The following is a 13,245-nucleotide window of genomic DNA, read 5'->3' as shown; positions in this document are numbered from 1 at the left end:
CACAGTACACCACAGGCAAATACCGTTGCTTTTTTTTTTGGTACGTGCCCCTAGTGAGAACCAAACCCGGGACACTCTGGTCCGCAGGCCAATGCTCCAACCGCTGAGCCAAATCAGCTAGGGCTGCCTTTTTTTTTTTTAATCCTCGCCTGAGGACATTTTTGCATTTATCTTCAGATAGAGTAGAAGGGAGGAGGGAGAAAGAGAGAGGGAAATATTGATGTGAGAGAGACACATCGACTGGTTGCCACCCACACGATCCCAAGTAGGGCCGGGGATAAACTGCAACTGAGGTACATGCCCTTAGCGGGAACTGAACCCGGGTCTCTCTGGCCCACAGGCCAACGCTCTAACCGCTGAGCCAAACCAGCCAGGGCCAAATAACACTGCCTTAATGTACAATAATAATTCTTAGGGAGAAGAGAAAACGGCCTGCAAAAATATTGCCAATGAGACCAACCAATCACAGTCACTCCCATGTGATCAGGCTGATGAGTTACATTTTGAGAGAAATACTTATAACAAACCTAAAGCACATGTCATTTATTCAACTAGATAGAACCCAAAGGTAAGAACAGATATTGGAAAAAATGAAGGAAAAGGAAGAAATTCCTACTTATCAAGAAAAGTGTACATTCTCTTGTCAATTAACAAAAATAATTCCAAGTACAAAGCAGATTTTTTGAATCTGACCAACATGAATCAGTCCACGAAAAGCCAGAGAACAGGATCTACCAAATTAAAGACCAGACCCTACTGAGGAGGCCCTGGAACCCTGGCCTGTCCCTGGGGCACGAGGAGCAGGGCTACAGCAGGGGATGTTGCTCAGCCTGCCCTATGCCCTTGGGGACCTCACCACATTCACACACCTCTGGGACCATATGCAAATCCATCCAATGGTCCCTCTCTGCACCTGTCCAAATGCCTCCATCGCACGTTCAGATGTGGGCATTAAGTGCCTACAGCATGCATCCCAGCTGGTGCAGCGGTCCACAGTCATCTCAGCTCACTAATATACCCCTGTATCTGAGATGATAGCAGTCGAATCTGCATATACTTTTCCTTCCCCAGTAGAGTAGAGATTCTTGACAGGAAAGGGCCGCATTTCAAACATTTTGTTTCCCTTGGCATATAACAGAGTACACCGCCTACAGAAATGATTCAGTAATTATTTACTGAGCTATCACTCTCCAGGATGCCGGGACAGGAGCACCCAGTCTCCCTTTCCTGAGGTCTTCAGATTTTAAGATCATTTGCCTGAGGGGCTAACCTTCCTAAGTCTTCCTGATAATGGCAGATGAAATGCTTTAAAACCTCGTCTAGAAAAGGTCCGTGTTAACCCACCTTTAAATCCCATTAGGGTAAGCAGCAAAGGATGACCTCAGAGAACAGACGTGAGGTCACCTAAACCTTCTATGTACAGGCAAGTGCGTGTCCCAGTGTCCATGCACCAGAGGTCAGGAGCGAGCACCAGTTCGGACCTATCCTTACAGACGGCGCCCCGCTGCTGTGGGCCAGCAAACGACACCCACCGTGTTCCCAAGCAGAGAAACGTGTGCAGGACAATGAGAAATTTATCAGTCCGAGAATGTTTCAAGTAGATGGACATTAATCAGGGCCCCCTAGAGATCCATTCAAGCACTAGAATTTCATTGGCCCTTATGAAATTGGCCAAAAAGGAAACAGGACAGGATGGAAAGGACGCCCAGCACCCCTGCCAGAACTTTGACTTCCAAAAGGCGGGGACGGTAGAGAGCAGAGGAGGAACGAGGTGTTCCAGGCTTTAAAACAGCACCTTTCTGATAAGAAAAAGCCTAAGGAGTTAACAGTTCTTACCAGAAATCGGAAGGCTGAAGAACACACCACTACAACACAATGACACCAGCTATCCTGGAAAATTCTATGCATCTCTGTAAGGACGAGAACTTGGAACTGATACCAAATTTTTCTTAGTAATCTCCTAATGATAATAATTGATTTCTCCCTCAGAACAAGTGTCCCAATACTCTGATAAACATGCCTCTAGGTCTGAGTGACGGTTAGCTGAGTGGGTCCCAATGTCATCCGCGGGAAATCAGAGCTCCAGGTGAATCAGCTACACGGGGTTATGCAACAAGCCTGCCACTGGACAGCGTGCTGCCTCCTCGCTTCTGACCGGTCACAAAGTTCACAGATTCAAACAGGGTGCTCTTTACATATAAACTCATGTGAGAACGGTCCTCACAAAAGAGAAAATAAAAGAACCAAAGCAAATAAACTTTGTTCACACTTTTCAACAGCAAATGTTGTACAGATTTGTGCTGTCCCTTTCACTGGGTTTAATGGAAACTCTGTTAAGACTGCATCTGAGATGGATTTTCAGCTCAGGACAAAGACTGGTGAGAAGCAGCCAGGCACAGTTCTGCTCCGCTCTGCGCTCCTGAAGAGTCCACATCACAGCCAACTCAAACGGTGGGGGAAGGAGACAATCACTAAGAATTTGTACAAGTACTTGTTTGTATCATGTGCCAGCGGATTAATCTCCAGAATAAAGAAATTTTTTAAAAATCAATACATGTGATAATTCAAAAGATAAGTGGGCAAAAAAAAGACAAGTGGTCAATAAAGGTGCCTAACTTCAGCATTAATGTTTTTAAAGAACATAAATATTAAAACAATGAAACAAATAAAATGAGAAACAAAATACTGAGATTACACACAGTCGGTGGGCTAGAGGCTGACTCACGAGTCACTGATGGACTCAGAAGGGCACCTAGCTGAAGGGCCATCTAACAGTACCCACATCTTGTGTGCATTCTTTCACGCAGGAATTCCATTCCTGGGAATGTGTCCTGAGGACACAGTTGTGAGAAGAGAGTAAAGAAGTAAAACGAAGTCGCTAGAGCCAAGATGCTGAATTTTTAACGTCAAGTGGGCTGAGGCCCGAGGAGAGGATCCTTTCTTGCTTTAACCAGCCTGGGCCTCAACTTCTAAACTTTTCCGTCCTGTGCCAATGCACAGATGTACACAGACCCTATAGATAACGGTCCAAGGAGCTCAGGAAGGAATGTCCACATGAAGACCTGAGGAAGGAATGCTCACATATCCAGACAGCCTGACACCCATTATCCAGAGCCCTGGACACCTAGAGGAGGACCATCTTGGACCAATCCAGAGGTAAGAATGCAAGACTGATTCCCGATTCTTTTCAACAATGTTCTTTTTACATTAAGGACATTTAGCTTTTTTTCCTTCTTCGAAACACCCTTGAGTATTGCCTAGTTATGCTTCTAATTTGCAAATCATAAGACCCCTGAATAAGTCTTTGTCATTTATTTCCAGCCAAAGTTCAACTGATAGTTGCAATATCAAACTATCCTAAATTGATCACTCAACTACTGTTAACTAATACCAATGTTTTTAGGAAATACACACTCAAGTACTTAAAAGGTGAAGGGCCATGATGTATGTAACTCATTCTTCAATGGTGCAGAGTGTGTGTGTAGACAGACTGAAAGAGAGGGATGGAAATGTGCTTTGGATGATCCAAGGCCAGAGACCCAATGTGACGGGATGGTTATTTCCTGGCAGCTCCTTCACAAACCCGTCTTACTTCCTGCTGTTACAGGAAATGCAGTATTTGTGAGCACACTCAATAAGGGAGCTGCAGGCTCTGCCTTTGTTCTGTGTCTGGGGAAAGTATTTAAGGGGACACCACTGGCCCCAGGCGGCGTCAGCTGAACCTCATCCAGGAAGCCCTGGACTCCTCCACCTACTCTGCCCACCGCCTTTCTCCCGTTAGGTTCAGTACGGGCCACCCCAAGCTGTGCCTCTGTGGCATGTGGATTACTCTGAGCCAAAGGCAACGGAGACCCTGCAGGCTCAAGGGAAACTGCTGCCTCCTCTCCACGGCCTTGAAGAATTAAATTAGGAGCCTTGCCCATGACAGAAAGGTATCTCCAGAAACAACGCGCATGACCTATCTACAGGGCAGAGCAAACTGCTAATTACTGAACATCTGCTCTTCTTGTTGTGATGACCTTCCTCCCCTCTGCAGCCCCAGTGTGACTCGGCCTTAACTCAGAATGTCATGTATACATCATTTCCCCTTTCTGTCTCGGAACCTCTAATGTATGTGGGGTTCCCAAACATACACAGGTAATTAAATTTGGTTATTTTCTCTTGTTGATCTGTTTCATGTGGATGTAATTACTAGACAGCTGTGAGCACTGTGAAGGGTAGAGGCATGTGTCCCCTGCCCCACACTCACAGTGGCCTCTCTCAGGCAGGCGCACCCGCCACCTACCACCTCACACTCCACCAGATGTCCAAACCAGGTTTTGAAAATCATGTGTTTTAAGCACATTAAAGAACACATAGGCACTTGCTACAGACTCCTTCAGAAACTCCTGACTTAAGCAATTCCAGTTAAAGCAACGTTCACCAAGTTTGCTGTGGGGAATGAAAAAAACCAAAACATTCAAACCTGAAGCCAAGGGGAACAGTAACCATCTTTACAGAAAAAAACATTATTGGGACACATAAGCCCAAATTTAGAACGGAACGTGCCGTCTGGGTACTGGGTACGGACGCCTCCCTCGGGGAGAAAGGAACGAGCCGTCTGGGTACGGACGCCTCCCTCGGGGAGAAAGGAACGAGCCGTCTGGGTACAGACGCCAACCTCGGGGAGAACGGAACGTGCCGTCTGGGTACGGACGCCTCCCTCGGGGAGAACGGAACGTGCCGTCTGGGTACGGACGCCAACCTCGGGGAGAACGGAACGTGCCGTCTGGGTACGGACGCCTCCCTCGGGGAGAACGCAACGTGCCATCTGGGTACGGACGCCTCCCTCGGGGAGAACGGAACGTGCCGTCTGGGTACGGACGCCTCCCTCGGGGAGAACGGAACGTGCCGTCTGGGTACGGACGCCTCCCTCGGGGAGAACGGAACGTGCCGTCTGGGTACGGACGCCTCCCTCGGGGAGAACGGAACGTGCCGTCTGGGTACGGACGCCTCCCTCGGGGAGAACGGAATGTGCCGTCTGGGTACGGATGCCTACCTCGGGGAGAACGGAACGTGCCGTCTGGGTACGTATGCCTACCTCGGGGAGAACGGAACGTGCCGTCTGGGTATGGATGCCTACCTCGGGGAGAACTGTGGGTTCCACGCGCACAACCAGGAACAATCCTACAAGAGAAGAAAGAGATGGTCAGACTCCAGAAAGACACGCATAGCCATCAGTTTTCAAAGTGGGGGTGGGGGTTCCCGAGACCCTTCACAAGGGCACTGAGGCACTCTACCTCTCCTCTCCGGAGGGTGACAACACGTCCCGGGACCAAAGGCTGAGAGTCCAGTTGAATTCCTCAGCCAAGACTAGAGCTCCGCACAGGTCAGGGCAAAGCCACTCTGCGCGTTCATTTCCTTTCTCGGGAAACTGTGGTTTTCATAAAACATGTTATTTATAATAAAATGTAAAGGGCTTATTGCCACTTTAAGTGAATTAATAGTTTTTAACTTTTCCACGTGAACTCTGATATCATATATCAGTAGAGACAAGCTACACAATCCCAATCTCTCTGGGACCCTCAATAATGTTTAAGTACCAGGGTCTGAGACCACAACTTTGAGCACTTGTGCCGCGGGGTGCATTCTGCCAAGAACCCCTCTGAATCTGCACCAGCTCTTTGTAGTGACCATGGTGTCCACATGAGGGGCACAGCACTGACCACTTACACACCTATATGTCATTTCCAAACACCTTTCCCGCCACAGGAGACCGGCGCCCCGAAGGACAGGCCAGGTGCACAAGGGAATCAGTACGTGGCACAGAGCAGGTGCAAACTCAAGTGGGCCTGGCCCGACTATACAATCTTTTCATCACACCATGTTTTCACAGAGCAATTATGAGCATTTCTGCCAACTAATTAGAAGCAAGGTGCGCAGGGGCCCCCACTCCTACCTAACACCTTGTGGACAAAAAGCAGTGCACAGCGTGAATGAAGTGACGTCAATCTGCTTCTCTAACCCTGGCAAAGTCCTACACTCTGCTCCTGACAAAAGACAGACCCAACGTGTAGTGTCCCACACAGCCCAGTGTACACGCATCGTCCCAGCACAGTATAAACAGTTCACTTTCAACAGTGATAAGTTACAGGGTCACCTGCCAAGAAGGCTATCCTTGGCATGGCCTTAGAAAGCCCACCTTTTTCTATGTCTCGGTCTTTAAGAAACACTGACACAGTGGTCCCTCGGCTGCATCTGAACTGAAGAGCACAGACAGGGAAAGGCAAGCACTTCTCACCGACATCACTCCTTCACCATAGAGCCAATTCTGAACTTAAAAATGAAAGCACGGTGTGGCGAGCTTCTCAAAAAAGTGAACACAGAATTATGAACCAGCACTTCCACTTCTAGTGTTTCATGGGGACAGAGTTTCTGTTTGGCAAGATGCAAGGTTCTGGAGATGGACGGTGGGTGGCGGTTGCACAATGGTGTGAATGGGCTAATGCACTGACCTATACCCTTAAACATGGTTAAGATGGTAAAATACATGTACATTTCACCACAGTTTTTTAAAAACACCAAAATATTTATCAAAAAGATTTTCCAACATGGAATAATGAGAAAAGAATGTATTATTGAACATCTTATGCCATGGCTTCAATCCGACCAAGCATCCATCCATCCCTGACCTCCTGCTAGTTGTCAGCTCCTGTAGAAACTGCTGGTAAACCCAAAGGAGACAGACAGCCTCTGCCATGGACCATGGATACCAGGAACCCAGACATGGTACTAGATACACCAAAAATCAACCTGGGGAGACCCACAAGGGAGACTATAGATGATAAACATTTCTTGCAAACAAAGCATGAGCTTGTACAATTTTTTTTAAAAGTCAATTCCCCTAAAGCATCCATCTTTTTCAAAGTTTTAGAACACATTTTTTCCTCTAAAAAGTCTTTCTGTGTTTCTACTTTTTTATGCTGATACATTATAAAACTTTTGAGTTTAATTTACAAAGTAAGTCTGTGAGAGTGCCAGGGTTCAGCAGTCTGCTGCGTGGACATCCTGTGGTCCGCTCCTCCGCTGCAGCAGGTACCGAGAAGGATGCTCACCCCTCGCACAATGAGCAGGACTGGGCCACAGGCGCTTTCCTTCCTCGGCACAGCAAACATCCTGTAAACAATGGCTGCGTCTGCTCACCGCCTGCTTTGTTTAGTGACAGGAAAGGAAACCACAAATTCTCCAAGTGGCATCAGGCACTCCGGAGCTTTGCTTCGCTTCCTACCAAGCAGGTAGTTTGTCTTTTGCCTTGTTTTAGCTTCAGAGAAAAAATGTAGTGAGCATCGGGCAGACCAAGGTCTTCTCCAGCAGGGAAGCTTGGGACCCTGGGCTGTGACACTGGGGGAGGGGGGGGGGGGTTGTTCCCTGCTGAGAGGGGCCACCTCACACTCCAACCAGAGGCTCTGCCAGAAAAGCAGGTCTGCAGACAGAGCATGGCCCCTCTTCCTACCAGTAGGTTCTCCGGCTGTCTTCCCAGTGGAACGGGGTTCTGAGAAAGTCAAGGCAAATATTTTCTTTCCACTGAGAAGAATAAAAATATTCCATCCAGCTCAGGAGACTATTTCTCCACTGGCCCTTGGACAGGCTTGCTAGTATTCAGGGAAAGCCAGCATCAGAGAAGGGCTGATTTTTGTTTTATGTTTTTCATCTTAAAAATAAAACTTCTTTTCAAAATAATGAGATCTCTTCGCAGGGCAAAGTGGTAAGTGCTGATTTCTGTCCTTGCACCTGTGGGCTTCGGCAATGTGCACAAGTGAGCCCTGCTTCTCCCCCATCCTGGGCCCACAGGCCGGCCGGGGCTCCTTCAGCAAGTCCATGGGCCCCGCCTTGGACGCACAGCCGAGCCCTGATGGAAACCTCAGCCACTCCAACAGCACAGCACACACCTCAGCAGACAGTCCTCAAGAAGCACGTGACCGAACAGGAGTCAGTCACACCTAGACAGCGTCTGGGACCACGGGGACTGTGGAGAGGCCTTTCGTGACTAAACTCCAGGGGGCAGGGACAGGTCTAGTTCAAGGCTGCAGGTCCAGTTCTAACCCCATGCTCTGCACTTAGAACACATCCAACTAGCCCAGCCAGTGTGGCTCAGTGGATTGAGCGTCGTCCCATGGACTGAGAGGTCCCAGTTTGATTCCCAGTCAGAGCACATGCCCAGATTGTGGGCTCGATCCCCAGTAGGGGGCGTGCAGGAGGCGGCCGATTCATGTTTCTCTCCACCTCAATGTTTCTCTCTCCCTTCCTCTCTCTAAAACATCAATAAAAACATATATTTTTTTAAAACACCCAATTAATATTTTCCAAAAGAAGAAGAAAGAAGGGTGAACAGAGAGAGGGAGAAGAAGGGGAAAAGGAGGGGAGAGGAAAGGGGAAAAGACTGGCTCTCCACAGTCTTAAGGCTGCTGAGAACACCGTCATTTCTAAATGGGAATTTCCAGAGAATAGGCTGAGTCATGTGAAATGAACAATATTCTGCCATTTTTTACCTAAAAAGGCAGAAATTTTATGTGGTTCATCCTAATATTTGATCCTCCTCAGTGAGCTTAGCTATTCATGCCTTCTCTACCATCAATCACTTACTTTGGTACACTAGTCTTTCCCATCTCTCTTGTGTCCAAATAGCCAAATGTCACCACACGCATGACCCAGCAGCACCTCTAACTCAACATGCAAAACAGACTTCATGTCCTTCCAACAAATTCCCCCTCAACCCACCTGGGCACCCAGCCCACTCCTCCTCTCGCCTCCTCCTGCTGCTGTGAGCGTGTCTGCCCAGCACACCTTTCCCACACCCCTTCTGGCTCCCATGAGGACCTCTCCCCACCCTGCGTATTGCTGTCCACTGGGCCGCTCAGGGCACACCTCAGTGCCTGGGTCGAGGATGTGCACAGAAGCTGGCAAAGTCATCACATGTTCCCTGGGACTCTACTGGGGTCTTGGGAGACAGAGGCCCAGTTTCAACTGCGGGTGCTAAGGTGGGGGTGGGAGCTGCTGGCCGCCGTCTTGGCAAACACAGGGAGAGGGCTGGCGGGAAGAAGTCTGCAAAGCAGAGATGGCAGAGCCAAGCCACCGGGTCTGAAGCTCACTGCACCCCGCCTCCCCGTACTTGACAACACCGGTCCTTTCCTGCTGAAGTGCCTCTCGGCTGGGGGTGTCCCTCAGCAGCAACATTGCAGGCGACCACACCCACTCAGGGCTGCACCACATGGAACTTAACTCTGCCAACAGGCCCTAGTCTCCTGCCTCTGTTCCTGGTACCAAGGTGTCCCCACCACCCGATTACCCAGCATCCTTCACTGCCTCAGGAAAGGCCTTCACTCTCACCAAACTTTCCCAGACATTTCTAGGGGGCAAAGTTTTGAGGAAGAACCTGCTAGACAGACAGTGTCCCCTGCCCTCTTCTGCTCCCAGAAGACACTGCTTGTGGCTTTCGCTCTAACATGTTTCAGTCGGTCTCATGTGGGATTTACTGAGCTGTGTCTGCGGCCATCGGTGGTGAGCACTTAATAAGCAGAAGCCTTAGGCATAACAGGTAATCAATAAGTAGTTGGCAAAACGAATAATCGTGAGTGCGCCAGCTTCCTGTGTTCAAAAACATCTGCTGACGACGAAGTCACAATTCAGTCTTTATCCCTTTCTATACATTTATGACATGGATTTTTCTCTATGACATTAATTTTCAGAAGTAAATAACTAAGCTGCCATCACTACTGGGATGATCCTGGTGTGGCTTAGGAAACAGTCTGGGCCCCTCGGTATTTCCCACAAATACGTTGAATCAGAGGGCTCCCAGGAAGCAATGCACCCCCGCTGAGCTGAAACCGGAAGGCCGTGACTGCTCCGCCAGGACCGCAATGCCCACACTTTCAGCCAGGGCAGCCCCTCCGGCCCCCACCTCCGTCCCGCCCTGACACTCTGCTCTCACACCCAAGGGTGGTTTTTCCACTTGCTTAGGTAGTGAGCGGGTGGGTGGAGCAGCGAACAGCCATGAGATTATCTGGAGAACACCCCTCTCCTCTACCCAGTATAAAACATGATGGATAATGACACGACTTGAACATGGGAAGCAGGAACAACCGCACTAGCAGACAGAAGCACATGGAATTCACATGCATCCCCGCAAGCATACCTATGGGGAAAGAGGGACCGTGAACCTGGCAAGCACAGCTGACACAGGTCCTCCCGTCATCAGTTGCTTGTTTGCTTATCATCTCCATGGAGACTGGCAAAACATCACAAATAAGAAAACAGCATCCCCTGACGTGGTGATCTGTACTTGTTATGCTAAGAGCAGCACACTGCCAACCTTAGGCACAGCCGTGACAGAACAGGACGCACGCGGAGCCCTGGTGTCCTACACTCTCAATACAGGTTGAACCAAGGTCTAACACAATGGTACTACAATGCCATTTTAAGGCTGTGGTATCCTGTTATACACTGAAACCATATTCATTAAGTCATTGAAAGGAAAGAACAAAATATATTTCTGAAAAATGAGCCGATTCTGTATTTTAAGGACAAGTACTAATAACAACCGTAATAAACTAAGTCTAAATGTAAACAGGTGACCACAGGTATCCATAAAAGGCAGAAATGCCCGGCGGGTAATGTGGCTACTAGTGCTATGCCCGTTTTGTGACACTGAAAGGGACAGAACCCGTTACTGGATGAATTTCTTGAATCATACTTAAATATTCCTTATGCGAAACACCAGATGAAAATCTATGGTAAGTTGGGAAAACCAGACAAACAGGAGGAAAATGAGAAAGGGAAAATAAAGTGGCAGAGATTTCTCTGTCACGGGCCTGGCCACAGCTAGGGAGGAAGAACTGAGTCTGAGTGCGGCTGTGCGGTCACTGTGTTGGCACCTCTGGGGGAGAGGACAGCACTCCAGCCGCCGGGCACTTATCGTTAGTAAACCGTAAGGCCGGGTTTTCCTTCCAGCCCCGCCACTCGTATGGCTCGGATTTTACACAATCATGCATCTACTGCACTGAGATACAGATCTTTATTTCATATACGTAAAAAGTGGAAATGCAGCCCTGGCCAGTTTGGCTCAGTGGTTAGAGCGTCAGCCCACAGACCACTGAGGGGCAGGTTCGATTCCAGTCATGGGCACGTACCTCAGTTGCTGTTCGTCCCCAGCCAGCTGATGTGTCCTTCTCATGATGATGTTTCTCTCTCCCTCCATCCCACTCTATCTGAAGATAATTAGAAAAATACCCTTGGGTGGGGATTAAAAATAAATAAATAAAAGATGTAAAAAAAAAAGAGTGGAAATGCAAAGCTAACTTATGTAAAGAATACACAATTTGGGGGAAAAAATACAATGAAACCATTTGACATCTACTGTAAGAGAATAAATAACCATCCATCCCAATTATGTTGTATTCGAGAAAACTTTTATCAGTTTTCTCAGAACCAATATATTCAACCTTTAGATGACAATTCTACAGCAAAGTAGAGTTTTCTGGAGAATAATGCGTATTTTCTAGCTGAGACCCTTATCCTGCCCAGTAAAAGAAGACACCTTGTAACCTCATCTACTGACGTGATCATCCTATCACCAAAGAACAATGTGGGCCTCATTACACCCGCACACATGAACCACAGTGCCTGCCTAAGCAAATGGGGGAAATGAGCATACAGGCCAAGGGTTAGAGATTTTGCATAAATGTAAACCGATCAAAGAATATTCTTCTCTAAGATCCTCACTCCTCCTCTTTCCCTTCCTTCCTGTTTCACTCGCTTCCAAACCTTCTCCGGACTCCAAAGGAACCGCCAGCTGGAGACCTGAAGCTCTGTGCACATGTGAGAGAGAAATAAACACAAGGAAACAACACAGAATAAAGGAGGAAGAAAGTCCTGGAAGACTTCTCCTCCATAACAGAGCTCCCTCAGTCTTAGTAACCTAACAAGGAGGGAAAGCGGAGGGCAGAGGATGCTACGAGGACTGACGCTGAGCATGCAAACCACAGCACCGCGGACATGGCTGAGGGCAAAGAGGCAGGGCCGGTGATAACACGCCGACTGACACGCCTGAACTGAATGAAATATTTCACAGGCTTGAAGTAAAGTAGACGTGCTGAGCAAGCCTGGAAAAGGTGGCGCCTCTAAAACAGTGACGGCAATAGAAGAAAACTACAGAGGGAACAGGGCTGGATTCATATTTCAAAACAAGGCCAGCAGGAAGGAAGATAGTATTTACTGAGCTTGGCTTCATCAGCTAATCCAGGAAAATCCCACATGAAAGCAGAGCCTACTGGGCTCCTCCTCGAGCCGTTTGCAGGGACAAGGCAGGGGCCAGGGGTTTTATTCTGGCTCTGCCCACAAGGTCCTTTGATGTTTTTATCAGAGAAGTCAATTAAAAAGACAGTCATAAAATAGATGTTTTGGTTTCTCTCATCCCCATCTTTAGGAGCAGACATCCAATAATGCATTTATTAATATTTTCTCCGACATTTTCATTTTATCTAGACAAATACATCGTCTCCACAATGCCTCTACAACTGGGGATTTCTAAGGAAAAGAGCAGTTGAAAGAAACCTGACCTCATCTCAGAGGCTCAGAAAGCCCGGCTCCCACCTGAATACGATTCCAAGTTGCCAAGAAGAGCCCCGCACAGCAGCACACAAAACCAGAAAACTGAAAAGTACAATGGGGCAGAATATCAACTCCAGCTATCCTGGATAACTTCAACTTACAACAAACAAACAACGAAAAAGTCACAGGCAGCAGTTCTAACCCACAAAGGCATAAATTAGTCCTCACTACTCCCAAGATACATTTATTTTAAGAACAAAAGTATGCACTAATAGGAATGGCAAGGTATTCTTTAGGCATGCACACCTTTCTCTTCTAGAAGCGCCCATTTTTACTACTTCACCCCAGAATTTAACAAAATAAACAGCCTAACCACCCTGTCCTTTACATTGGGCACATCTCCCAATCAAGAAACACAGGTAGGTCGGCTTTTTAAGCTAAAACCGAAAAGGCTGCGGAGTCCCGACTGTTGGTGTGTTCTACCTAGCTGGCAGCAGGGACCTTGGTGGAACAGGAAACAGACCTACAAGGGCCAGGGTAGCTAAGGAAGATTGTGGTATCATAGGATAGCGTGGGGGAGGGCTGTGCAGCCACATTTCACAACTTTATTATTACTTTTCTAATACAAGTAAAAATTTACGTTGATAAATTTGATTTTTA

General features: G+C 47.9%; 1 protein-coding gene across 1 annotated transcript in view; it reads right to left on the bottom strand.

The window, feature by feature from the left end:
• Positions 1–13,245, bottom strand: part of SIPA1L2 (signal induced proliferation associated 1 like 2) — a 198,707-nt gene that overhangs the window by 147,955 nt on the left and 37,507 nt on the right. The window contains 1 exon segment of the mRNA XM_036277621.1: positions 5,123–5,166. The gene's annotated coding sequence lies outside the window, so the exon portion shown is untranslated.

The sequence above is a fragment of the Molossus molossus genome, unplaced genomic scaffold (assembly GCF_014108415.1).
Source record: "Molossus molossus isolate mMolMol1 unplaced genomic scaffold, mMolMol1.p scaffold_m16_p_23, whole genome shotgun sequence".
Taxonomy (NCBI): Eukaryota; Metazoa; Chordata; class Mammalia; order Chiroptera; family Molossidae; genus Molossus; species Molossus molossus.
The sequence above is the reverse complement of the archived record's forward strand: the minus strand, read 5'-3'. Positions and strand labels throughout refer to the sequence as shown.